At 32.6% G+C, this 14,387-nt stretch overlaps 2 pseudogenes; one reads left to right on the top strand and one right to left on the bottom strand.

Annotated features, from left to right (window-relative positions):
- Window positions 1-336: 336 nt before the first annotated feature.
- LOC112481500 lies at window positions 337-452 on the bottom strand (annotated as a pseudogene).
- Window positions 453-6,938: 6,486 nt separating this feature from the next.
- Window positions 6,939-7,057, top strand: LOC112481483 (annotated as a pseudogene).
- Window positions 7,058-14,387: the final 7,330 nt, after the last annotated feature.

Here is a 14,387-nt window from a genome sequence, read left to right as displayed (position 1 = left end):
TTGCAGTGGTCATTTTCAGATCCTGAAAGAGGCAATTTATTGTCTTGACTCTTTGCATATGTAGTTTCTCTTCCTCTTGTTTCTGTTTTCCTGGATGAGACTCCTGCTGAGAAAAAAGGGCCAGTAAGCTAAAACACTTGAAAACATTTAAGGTTTATTTTTCTATTCTCATTTATTTTCCTGTCAAAAAAGAGTATCCTAAATTCTACCAGGGCTATAACTCTTTAACATATTTCCTGCTTTATTGAAATTGAGAAGACTTGAAATTTTCAAAATGGGTTGCTTCAGGCTGAACTTTTATTTTATTTTTATTTAATTAATTTATATTATTATTTATGCCTACAGCACCTGGTCTTCCTAGGTGGTCTCCCATCCAAGTACTAACCAGAACTGACCCTGCTTAACTTCTGAGATCAGACATCGGGCTTGTTCAGGGTGGCATGGCTATAGACCATGGACTGTGGCTCCACTGGCATGTGAACCCAGGACCTTCTTCTGCGTGTAAAGCGGACATGCTAGCTGCTACACTATGGAACCACATCCTTAGGATGAATTTTTAATTACTTATTTAGGTAAGCCTTACTGTTCTTCCAAAGAAAACCTTGAATAGTTTATGGTTATGACAACTCTGTCTGCTGTAAAATAAGGTGACAAAGAAGTCTTGTTTTATGTCAGAAATAACTATTATCGACGTTGTTAGGTTGTGGTAATTTTTCCTCTCTTACATGGATGGTGTTAAGGTCTCAGAATGTGAAGTCAAAAATCACATAATAAGAAATCTATTTTCCTTTGAGCATCAAACCAAGTTTCCATGTCACAATTTGTAAACAGCATTATAGTGAAAAATTGCTTAAGAGAAGTCCTAGAAAACTATGGAAAGAAATAACTATACGTGTAATTATGTTAGCTGTCAATTTCCAAGTGCTATGTATGAAATCCCAAGGTAAGACAGTGAAAACATTTCAAGAGAGGTAGGGTACTGAAGGACCTTCTGTGATTAATTTTGATATCTTTGTTTAGAGTCTAATTCAGTTCCACTATAATAATAAAAGTGGCTTAAACTTTGTTCCAAGTATTTGTAATGCTGATACTTTTAAGTTTTGATTAAAAGGTTGTTGTTTGCTCTGCTTTTCATCAATGGAACATCATTGCTTTTGAGAATAATTTTAAATGCTGTGTGAAATGAGGAAGTCACAAAACCAAGGGACATTATTACCTGAAGAGGAAGTGGCTTCGGAAACATGTCAATCACAGTCATGGCTAAGGAACCACTTTAGCCACCACTTCCTATCCTTATTAGCCGTTATCTAGAGATGGGCAGATGGTGGTACCCAGGTTAGATACAACACTAATAAAAACTGCTCTGGTTTGGAGATGAGGGAGCTGAATCAAAGATATGTGTCTATATAATGTATTTAATTAAAAAAAATAAACTTGAAAAATTATTTGTAAAATACTGTAGTAATCAGTCAACCCTAAAGTGCAGATGTTCAATGGAAAAAATATACTTTATAAAGTTTGTATGAAAATAATGTTAAACTATGTTAAAAAGGAAAATAGATTTATACTTTAAAGTAAGCCAAGTACAGTTATGTGATGGATAGATTGATTGATGATACTTATAGAAGGAATAGGTAGAACATTTAGCACACAAAAAAGATATGTCTAGACAAATAATAATTTTCTAGAATATAGTCAAAAGGTTAAGCATGTGGAGGTACGGTCTAACATAGCTCACTTTTCAAATTAATTTTTAACAGATATGAGTGTTTCCCGAAATCTAAAAGTGTGGGATATCTTTACAAAGATCATTACTCACTACAAATCCTGGCACTTGTCCTGTGGTTCTTTTAAATACAACAGGGTGAAAATATGTTATCTTAACAGTTGACACTAGAATTCCTTTTTGAGAATTACTATTTTTGTTAATGCAACATTCACTAGGGCAGGTGAAACCTTGAGGATATAAAAATTGGCAACAATAAAAGTTAAATAGGATTTGTTGGGCTTCTGTGATCCAGGTGAAGATGGAGAAGGAGCAGAGAAAGTGGTGGTGGTGGTGAAGTGGGGAATCAGAGAAGTCAGAAAGGTTAGAGGCTGGGTGCTACATGGGATAAAGCTGCCAGAGATCTTAAAAGCTCTCTTTATAACAACAAAAACTAGAACTATATGTGGTGATGGATGTTAACTAAATTTATCACAGTGATCATTTCACAATGTATGCAAATGTCAAATCATTATGTTGTACACTTGAAACTAAAATAATTACATTTCTTTTAAAAAAAAACAAAAACGCCATGAGACAGAGAGCATGGAAAAAATTCAGTTGGAGTCAGAAAATTGTATCAGAAAAGACTGTGACAATTTAAGACACACCCCTACCTCTCCATTCCCAGGAATCTGGATATATTTAGTGAAGGTTTTAAATTTCCACAATCCATGGAATGAGAGTTCGAATCAATGTTATCTAGATTTTAAAGAGCTAGGAGACCAGATGACATTGTGGTTACATAATAAAGTGTGATCTCTTCCATGATTGTGTGTTAACCTTCAGAAGGGGCCTCTTTGTCCATGTTTTTATCAAATTTTCCTTTTAATACTTATAGGTAGAAATTTTTTATATATTATGCATATTAATCCTTGGTTAGTTACACATGCAGCAAATATTTTCCTACTTTGTGTCTCTTACTTTGTTACTTTTATAGTATCTTTTATGAACAGAATTTTTGAAATGTAATGAAGTTGAATTTGTCATTATTTTTCTTTTAGAGTCTTAAGAAATCTTCTCCAGTCTGAAGTCATAAAGATATGTTCCCACACTGTCTTCAAAAACCAACAAATTTTAGTCTTTAATTCATTTAAAATTGATTTCTGTGTATGATATAAAGTATAAATGCAATTTTAATTCGCTATTTTTAGTAATAGAGTTGATGATAATGGTTATCTTTGTTATAAAGTTGCTTTATCTTAAAGAAAATCCATTCAACATTTCACCATTAAGTATGAGATTTGTTTTAATTTTTTTTTGGTAGATGTTCTTTTTCAGATTAAGGAAGTTCTTTTTTTCTTTCTATATTGTTGTTGGTTTGTATTTCTTATGAAAGATACTGTATTTTATCAAGCACTCTTTCAGAATTCATTGAGGTGATAATACAATTTTCCTTTTTTTATTCTATTAGTCTAGTGAATAATGTTAATCATTTTTGTATTATTAATTTGATTCTTTGTTTCTGGAATAATTTCAGCTGGATTGTGATGTATTTATTCATTGTTTTAAACAATACTGTGCTCAATTTTCTGAACTTATGCTCATAAGCGAAATTGTTGAGTATTTTTTTCCTTGATATCACAGCTTGGGAACTCTATAAAATGTATTGGGGAGGGTACCCCCTTTTTTGTATTCTTTGAAATCTTGCCCGAGATTGAAATTATCTGTTATCATGCCGTTTGGAACTGATGATCTCTTTGGAGGAAGATTTTTTAACTATTGATTTAATTTATTTAATAGTTTTAGTTGCTTTTTGAGTCAGTTTTGGCATTTTATTTTTGGGAATTTATCTATTGTCTATATTTCAAAAATATTCAACATTAATATTGCTCTTAATAACATTGTCATATGTTTAATTTCTATAGAATTTATAATTATGTCCCCCTTTTCTTACAAATATCATTTTTATATTTTACCTTCTATTTGTCTCTTTACTAATTAGGTGAGAGCTTTTTATGTATTATTGATTTTTTCAAATCTTCAAATTTTGGCTTTGTTGATTCTTTTTTTATATACTTTTAAGTAAGTTATGATTTCATCTTTGATTCCTTTCCTCTCTTGTGTTTGCTTTTCTGTTCTTTTTTGAATGTTTGGGTTGTACGCTAAATTCATTAATGTTGACTGTTTCTACTTTTTAATATAAATATTTCATGGTCTATGTTATGCTCTAAGGACTATTATAACTGTATCAATCATTATTTGGTTTTGTTTTTGTAGGAGTATGTGCGTGTGTGTGTGTGTGTGTGTGTGTGTGTGAAAATATACATGACATACAATTTACCATTTTAACCCTTTTCAAATGTACAGTTCAGCGGCATTAATTACATTCACAATATTGTGCAACTATAACCACTATCCACATCCACAAATTTTCATCATCCTAAACAAAAACTCTATGCCCTTTAGACAATAAATCCTTATTTCTCCCTTTCTCAGTCTTATCACCTTTTTAACTACTGCCACATTCTTTTGAAATAAAACTGAATCTCTGTAATAAAGAAGAGATTAAAAAACTGAGAAACAAATAAACAAACAAAAAACCATGATAGTTTGTCACCAAAAATTCTCCATAATGGAAAGTCTAAAGGATGTATTTTAGGCAGAATGAAAATGACCCCAGAGGGAAGGTTTGAGTGCAGTGCAAGAAGGAGGAGTCATAAGTAAAGATGTTGATAAATTTTCAATTAAATCTAAGTAAGTGTTGAATATATATAACAATAACAATGCTTCATTTCTGACATTAAAAGTGTAACAGAATGAAAATATCAGACAACAGTGGTATGTAAATTGGAAAAAAGGTATGATCAGAGTTAAAGCATTTTAAGATATTTTTATTTTTCAGTAGGAAAGTGAATATTCTTATCATTATAAAGTTTGTTAAGTATGCAGTTTAAAATAAATAGGATAACTTCTAGAAAAACAGACACAAAAAGCATAACTGCTAAACAAGTTGAGAGGAAAAAAATTAAATAAGAAAAAAGAGGAAATAAATTTGGTCTAAAAGAAGACAAGAAAGGTAAAATAAACACACATACACAGACACACACAGGGAGGCTTAGGAGGTGAAAGGGCCTCTTTTCTAATGAGAGAACCTTAGGAAAGCAAATTAACCTTGCTCTGCCTTCATTTTCTCATCTCTCAAATGGAGTGATATGATTACCTACCTCAAAGATTTTTATGAGGTCTGAATAAGTTAGTATATGTAAAATGCCTAAAATGTTTCTGTCCATATTCATCATTCAGTGAGCATTAACTATTTTTTTTTTTGCTCACGTAGAGAGATTACTATCTTGTGGTAAGAATGAAAACTTAGGCCTAGGGAGGTCATATAACTCACCCAGAGTTTAAACACAGTGATATGACTGAAAGTCTATGCTTCTTCCTCTGAAATATTGGCTGTATACCCAGTGATTTTTACCCGCTTAGTCTTAATTTCTATTTCTCCGCCATTTCCAGAGATAGGAGCATGTAACTTGACAACTGTTTTTTTTTTTTTTCTATAAATTTACTTACTTCTTAGTTTCTGTGGCTTTATTTATTACTATCATTTAAACATCAAGTTTCAGTCATTTAATAATTTAGTGTTTAAGGTGGTTTATGAAATCAAAGTATTCATATTGTAAGGGTAACTGTCATACCACTTCATGTTAGTATTATAATACTTGAGTACTAGTCAAAAAACTAATCTTTGGCTGCCTTTCAATTCTCAGAATACCCTAAAGGTGCTTGTGAAGTTAATTTTTGGCTGTTTTCTGTATTTGTTTTGTGATTCTAAACAGAATAATATATATATTCATCCTGGATTTTAATGCTTAGTACATTTCTATTCTTTCAAAAAAACTTCTTTATTTCTCTCTTTATTCTGACAAGGGTTGAGAAAAAATAAAATTAAAAAATCACTGGTTTATTAAGAAAAATAATAGGAAGTTATAAAATAGAATCTTAAAGAGTTTCTTAATCTCCAGACCTTGCTGAGCATATAGTATACATTTTGAATAAAGTTAGGTAGTCTATACAGATTTATTCACTGTAAATGAATTTTTTAAAACATATTCAACTACAGTTATTAAAATTTTTACCTCTATTTATCAGGCAGTCCAAATATCTTTTAAAGGTATATAGAATGTTTAAAATACTTATGCATGTGTAAACTAAATATATTTTGTAATGTTTATGAAATTTACCCAATTGTTTGCTTTTAAACCTCTGTAATCACATGAATAAAGTGAAAATTATAATGGAGAGAGAAAATAATTTAATCAGTCAGGTCAGAACTCATCAACAAAGAAGAAACTTCTTTCAAGTCTCTGGAACATTTACAAAATAAACTTTATACCAGGATACAAATGAAAACTTCAACACATTCAAAAAGTAGAAAATATGTGCCAGTCACATATTCTGAACACAATAAATAAAGCTAAAAATTTGCAACAAGCATTATTCACGGTGGCCAAGACACGGAAGCAACCGAAGTGTCCTACGATAGATGATTGGATAAAGAAGCTGTGATACAAATATATAATGGAATATTACTTAGCTATAAGAAGAGATGACCTCAAGAGAATCATGCTAAGCAAAATAAACCAGACAGAAAAAGTTGAAAATCACATGATATCATTTATATGTGGGATATAAACCTAAAAGTAACAAACAGTACAAACAGAGACTCATGGACCATAGACTAGTGGTTACCAGAGAGCAGGGAAAGGGGAAAGGTAGACAGGGTAAAGAGGGTCAAATATGTGGTGACAGAAAGAAATCTAACTATGGAAGATGAACACACAGTGTAAATATATATATGCTTTATCGTTAAAATGAAACTTATTGGATTTCGTTAGCCAATGTCACCATAAAATAAATAAATAAATAGATAGATAGATGGATAGATAGATGGATAGATAGATAGATAGATAGATAAACAAACAAACTGAAAGACCGGTTCACATCTCACCCAGTGGGAAATCATTTATATATATATACACACATTTAAAAATCCCTCCTAGATTTTATGCAGAGTAGAAATCAGAAATACAAAATAATCTACTAAGGAAATAGATTTAGACATTGAAATAAACAGATGGTAGCCAAAGCTGTCATTCAAGCAAATTTTTAGCCACATTCTTCTGTTATTAGAAAGGAATGAAAATAAATGAATTAAAATTTAACTCAAGTCTATGGCCATGCCACCCTGAACGTGCCCGATCCTGTCTGATCTTTTAAGTTAAGCAGGGTCGGGCCTGGTTAGTCCTTGGATGGGAGACCACTTAGCAATAGCAGGTGCTGTAGGCATTTTAAAAAAAAGTTTAACTCAAGAAGTCAACAAGGAAGCATAAATTTTCCTGTGTAATAAAAAATGAAAATAAAAATGTAAAAGATAATGCAGAAACAGTAGATGAATAGAAATGATAAGTCCAAAATTAAGTTTGATCAACTTCTAGCAAGTCTAATAAAGAGAAAATAAAAATGCACAGAATCAGGACTATTATAATACATATTAGGGGTGACTAAAGTAGTAAATACTTGAACAATTATGTTAATATATTAATATAAAAGTGGTCTTTTATATTCTGGAAAAATATGATCAAAATGAGCACATCAATAAGAAGAAAAAGTAAGTGAAATTTAAATGCTAGTAAATTACAAATATCCAATGATTATATTATAGCACATGCTATAGCAGTATTTTACAAACTTTGTTTCCATGACATATGGTAAGAAATACCTTTTACAGACCCAGTTATATATATAACTGAAACATAAAAAAGCAACCTATAGAATGGGAAAGTATATTTGCAAACCATATACCTAATAAAGGGTTAATCTTCAAAATATATAAAGAACTCATATCACTCAATAGTAAAAAACAAAACAAAACAGAACAAAAAAACAACAATGAATAAACTGATTAAAAAATAGGTATTTCTCTAAAAAAGGAAAATGAGGATCAAAACCACAATGAGATATCATTTCACATCTGTTAAGATGGCTATTATCAAAATAGTGAAAGACGGCAAGTATTGGGGAGGATATGAAGAACCCTTTACTCGGTTGATGAGAATGCAAAATGATGCAGCTGCTATGGAAAACAGTTTGGAGGTTTCTTTAAAAAAATCACAACTAAAACTACCATATATTCCAGCAATCCCACTTCTGGATATTTTTCCAAAAGAATTGAAATCAGGATCTTGATGAGATATTAATATTCCTATGTTCATTGCAGCATTATTCACAATAGTCAAGATATGAAAACAAATCTAAATGTCCATCGAAAGATGAATGCATAAAGAAAATATAGCTTATGCAAACAATAGAATACTATTCGGCCTTAAAAAATAATACATTCTTGCAATATGTGACAACATGTATGAACCCTGAGGACATTATGTTAAGTGAAATAAGCTAGTCACAGAAAATTCTGCATGATTCCACCTATATGAGGTATTTAAAATTGTCAGACTCTGAGTGGCCCACACACCAATCTAACTATAAATTCATGGTCCAGATGTGTGGATTAAAGTTACGCACCTACCCTCTTTTGCTACAGCCATGGCAGGAATAGGCCTGTCTGCATAAATGGAGTAAAAATCGCAAAAGTAGACCTACGTAGCTGGTTCCAGTCAGTTCTTTGTTGGCTTCCATTGTGTCCTCACCTATTTTGGCCTTGGGTTCAGGCAATACCATAAAATATGGTATATTATTAGCTGGATATCAGATCCTAGCTGAGTACTCCTCAGTAGTTCCTTGATATTAAGAACCTGCTCCCCCACTCACACACCCATACTCACACCAACACAAACACTGACACACACACACACACACACACACACACACACACACACACACACACACACTATAAATACTTTTTTCCCAGCTGGCCATCTACTTCATGTAAGTTCTATAACTGTGGAACCACCTCTACATGGTCCTATTCTGTTTTGATTATTATAAGCTTTGTAGTATAGTTTGAGACCAGAGAGAATGATCTGTCCAACTTTGTTCTTTCTTCTTTCTTGAGATTGCTTTGGTTGTTTAGGGTCTTTTGTGGTTCCATATAAATTTTAGTATTATTTCTTCTAGTTCTGAGAAGAACGATATTAGTATTTTGGTAGGAATTGCATTGAATTTGTAAATTGCTTTATGTAGTATGATCATTTTAACAATAGTAATTCTTCCAATCCAGAAACATGGTATATCCTTCCATTTATTTGTATATTCTTCAATTTCTTTTTTCACTGTATTATACATTTCAGAGTACAGGTCTTTCACCTCCTTGGTTAAGTTTATTCCTAGTTTTTTAATTCTTTTCGATGTAACTGTAAATGAATTGTTTTCTTCATTTCTCCTTCTAATTGTTCATTATTAATGTATAGGAATGCAACAGATTTCTCTGTATATTAATTTTATATCCTGCTACTTTACTAAATTCTTCTATTAATTCTATTTAATTTTTGCTGGATTTTTTAGGGTTTTCTATATATACTAGTATGTCATCTCCAAATAGTGACAGTTTTACTTCTTTCTTTTCTACTTGGATGCATTTTATTTCTTTTTCTTGTCTGATCACTGTGGCTAGGACTTCTACTTTGTTGAGTAATAGTGGTGAGAGTGGGCATCCTTGTCTTGTTCCCGATCTTAGAGAGAATGCTATCAGCTTTTCATCATTGAGTATGATGTTAGCTGTGGGCTTGTCACATAAACCTTTATCAAGTTGTGGTAAGTTCTTTCTGAAGAGTTTTTATCATGAATGGATATTAAATTTTGTCAAATGCTTTTTCCACATTTACTGAGATGATCATATGATTTTTAACCTTGATTTTGTTAATGTGATGAATCACATTGTTTTACAGATGTTGAATCATCCTTGCATTTCTGGTATAAATCCTACTGCATCATGTTGTATAATCTTTTTAATGTATTGTCGAATTTGGTTTGCTAGTATTTTGTTGGGCATTTTGGCATCTATGATCAGTGATATGGACCTGTAATTCTCTTCCTTCATAGTGTTTTTGTCTGGCTTTGGTATTAGGGTAATGCTGTCCTCCTAGAATGTGTTTAGAAGTGTTCCTTACTCTTCAATTTTTTGAGAAAGATACAAACTAATTCTTTAAATGTTTGGTAGAATTTACCTGTGCAGCTGGCTGGTCGTGGGCTTTTGTTTTGAGAGTTTTTTGATCACTGCTTTAATTTCATTGCTAGTAATTGGTCTGTTAAGATTCCGTTTCTTCCTGGTTTCGCCTTGGAAGCTTGTATGTTTTAAAAAATTTATCCATTTCTTCTAGATGTCAAATTTGTTGGCACATAATTGTTCATAGTATTCTTAAAATTCTTCACATTTCTGTGATCTTGGTTGTAACCTCTCCTCTTTCATTTCTGATTTTATTTATTTGCGTTCTTTCTTTTCTGCTTGGTGAGTCTTGCTAGAGGTTTATAAATTTTATTTATTTTTTTCAGAGAACCAGCTTAGTTTTATTAATTTTTTCTATTGTTTTTTTTTTTTTTAATTTTCTATTTCATTTATTTCGACTCTGTTCTTTATTATTTCCTTCCTTCTACGTTGGGTTTTGTTTGTTCCTCTTTTTCTGGTTTCTTTAGGTGTAAATTTAGATTGTTTATTTGAGATTTTTTCCTACTTCTTGAGATAGGACTGTATAGCTATAATCTTTTCTCTTATAACTGCTTTTGATGTATCCCATAGATTTTGTAAGGTTGTGTTTTCATTTTCATTTGTCTTAAGGTAATTTCTGATTTCCTGTTCAATTTTCTCTTTGATCTGTTTGTTTAAAGGCATGCAAAAAAAGAATGAAATCTTGCTGTTTGTGAAAATGTGGATGGATCTAGACCAGTGATCCCTAACTCCCAAGCCATGGACTGGTAACAGTCCATGGACTTTTAGGAACTAGGGGGCACAGCAGGAAGTGAGCAGTGGGTGAGCAAGTGAAGCTTCATCTGTATTTGCAGCTGCTCCCCGGTGCTAGCATCATCACCTCAGCTCCACCTCCGATCATCAGGCGTTCGATTCTCATAAGAATACCAGTCCTTGGTGCTAAAAGTGTTGGAGACCACTGATCTAAAGAGTGTTATGCTAAGTGAACTAAGTCAAGCAGGAAAAAGAAAATATCATATGGTTTCACTTATATGTGGAATCTAAAACAAAACAAAAACAAATAAAACAAAACAAAAATAGACTCATAGAAACAGAGACCAAAGGGATGGTTATCAGAAGGTAGGGGTTCAGTAGATGGATGAAAAAGGAAAGAGGAATATAGTCAATAATATTGTGTTAAGTTTACGTGGTGACATATGACTACTAGAATTAGTAGGGTGATCGTATAGTAAGGTTTAAAAATGTTGAATCATTATATGATACACCTGAAACTAACAATCGATTTAAGATGGTATACTCACTATACTTAAATAAAAAAATAAATTAAAAAAATTCTAATTACTGTGTAAACGCTTACTCAGCAAACAAGGTATAAGGTATGGAGACTATTTTAGGGAAAGGAAAGTAATTTTGTCTTGAAGTGAGGCTGGTAGTTTCAGAATGGGAAAGAGAGAGAAAAAAACTACAATGAAATCTAAATGTAAAAAGGAAAATTGTAGATTTGTGGAAAAGGAATCCTGAGAAAGGAAAATTTATGTGAGGCCAAGCTAAATAAGACTAAAATAAATTTAATCATGTAAGTGGATTTAGATATCAAAAGTTAGCTGATACAAAATTAGAGTTTAGTTTTCTCTCTGCTTAAAAGGACTATTGGTCTGCTACTGATATTTGAAAAAGTTTTATGCCTAGAAAGCAAAGATTTTGTGTTTTATCAAAATTACTTTCTGTTTTATGCTGTTTTAATCAAGTCCTTGGTTACTTAAGAAAACTAAATATCTTGTTTCACTAATAATTATGTAAACTGTATTTTTCTTTGAAATCTTTTATTATCACTTTGGTTAAATGGATAATTAAATATTGCTTCATAATGACTTATGACCTTATTTAGTCAAATGTCTGAACCTTTGGCTATAACTTGACAAAGTCACCCCAATTTAAATTATAAATAGAGTCTTGACCTGGGAATAACTTTGAGGTATTTCAGAAGGATCCTTGGAACACTCAAAAGATTTGTTTTCTCTCTTTACAAAAGAGAAATATTAAACTAATTAAGCCTATTTGATATGCTAAGATTACATGGGAACCTTTGTCAAATAAAGAAATAATAATCATTTTATATTTGTATAAGTGGATGTTATAAGTGTTTCAGAAATATGTGAAATTCCTGAAAATCTGAGAAGTCCTGGCATGTCTGTCATCAAAATTGAGGCACAGTGAAAGGACTGAAGCTGAATATCAGATTGCGGCTCATGTGGATAAAGTCCATTCTATTTTTGCAAAAATGACCCCTCATTGCCAAACTTTTGCTATTCTGATGTCTTTGTAACATGGTAACAGATTGTTCCTGAATCAGAGAAATTAAGGAGGCTAAAAAAATGGCTATAAATTAAATAAATAGGTTGGATTATGTGATTTCTTCCTGGCTCTCTGGCATTTTTCGATTTTTGCATTTCTTCATCCACCATGGCACATTTAAGTTGGACTTCATTGAACTGCCACTTGATGTGGGTTATCAACATGTTCTTATTTGTGTGTGTGTGTTTTTTGGATGATTTGAAGCTTACCACTGTCACAAGGCTAATGCCCTTGCAATGAACAGTTACAAAGAAACTGTTTGAAAATGTGTTTCCCACTTAGGGTATATACCTTCTAAAATCTCTAGTGATGGAGGTACCCACTCCACTGAGCAAACCACATGAGCCTTGATGAACATCTTTCCCAACTTCTTGGAATTATCACTGACCCTATTGCCTCCAATCACCAAGCAAGGTTGAGAGAACTAAGGGAGAAACTGGATTCAAGCAGAACAAGTTTAATTATACAGAACTGAATGAACTGGTTACAATTTTTATAACCTTTTTCTTTAAAATTGCTGATTTTTAAAATCTTTTGTTTTCAAGATAAAAGAAAACTTAAACTACCTATGACACAGCCATTTGGTAAATTATACTTTTTGTAAGCAGTATTGAAACATTTACATTTTTGTCTCTACCTGATCCCTCCAGAATTTGGAAACTCAATGAGTATTTTTATTTTCATGGCAATATGTTTGTTTGCATAAGTTCAATGAAAATTTGTGCTCTTTTTAGTAGGACATAATTAGAAATTGATTTTATTACCAAGGCTTTGACTAGAATGTCATATTGAGAGAGGCATGCATCTGGTCCTATCAGATGGGACCAGATAGCTTTAAGATATTGATTGACATATCTAAGCCAGTTTGGAAATACTGGCCTAATAACCTTGCTTACAGGGTTCCCAGCGTCATAATCATGTGAACAAAGAATGTAATTTCTTGACTGGTGAAGGAACTGCAGGATATTTTGGGGACTTTGAGAAAAGAGAAACTCACCCAAACTTATAGATATTTCAGGTAGCATCTGATGGCAAGTCCTTGCTTTGGCTTTCCTGGTCTTGAGAGGCCTTTTTAAGTTCAATTTCAAGATTCCTTATGAACAATTCCAGCAAAGCAGATTTAAAAGTGCCTATACAGTTAATTACTATTCTTGTTGGACTTATAGAAGTAACTGGGCCAAGTTTATTGAAAGTAGACTTATTTTGCAAATAAATTAGTCTTAATTTGGCTATCTTTGGTAAAAGGGGTGGTTTTTAGAAAGAAAAATTGTTTCTATAGAAACTGTAATTTACCTTTGTGGATATTAGAGGCCAGAGCTGTTCATTGTTTTTGAGTTTTGTTTTCTACTTGGATACTGGACTGAATCCTGAATTCTTCTAACTTTCTCCAGTATCTTGACGGGAGAAACATGACTCTCCAAACATGTTTCTAATTTTTCTCCCATTCTTTGACTTAGAATCATTGAGAACTAAAGCAGCCCTAATCCTAGGCCTTGCAATTACAAACTGCAGCTAGACAACATATTCCCCAGTGATCATCATGATGATCATCATTATGGTTTTGGTCCTGTAGGACATAATAACGAAAGATACTCTTTGTTCTTTGTCTCATATTGGGGTGCAGGTATCCTGGCTGCTGCTACCTCTACCATTGCTATGGTCTCTGCTTGTATATTGAACACCCAGAACATCCCTTCTAAGGCTCAGGGACCATTGCAGAAGAGGTGGGCTCGTGAGATTATAAGAAGCAAGTAAGAGGGGCACAATGGGCAGACAAATCCGACTCTATAGTGAAGGAAATTCTCCATCTTAAGGGAACCTGGACCTGGTTGCCCTATTTCCCTCAAGAATGAGGCATGAACAAGAAAAAGGGGGAAAGTGTAATGGCAGAATCAGCTTAGACTGGTCCTACTCTCTTTAATGAGATAATGAGTTGCTTTTCAGTGGCAACAAATCAAAACCACGTCATACTCTGGAAGCATGCCCAGAGGAGAGAACTTTGACCTCCAGGTGCACCTGGAACTAGAGTCTATCCCCCGCAATCCACAGAACCTGAAGACCGGGGCATAACTGGAACTTGAACACTGGAACCCTTTCAGAAGCAAAGAATTCATTGTCCAGGAAGATCTTGTGTTGATGCCCTTACCATAAATGGCGAAA

The sequence above is a fragment of the Pteropus alecto genome, unplaced genomic scaffold (genome assembly GCF_000325575.1).
Source record: "Pteropus alecto unplaced genomic scaffold, ASM32557v1 scaffold72, whole genome shotgun sequence".
Classification (NCBI taxonomy): Eukaryota; Metazoa; Chordata; class Mammalia; order Chiroptera; family Pteropodidae; genus Pteropus; species Pteropus alecto.
This window is presented reverse-complemented; position numbering and strand designations above follow the sequence as displayed.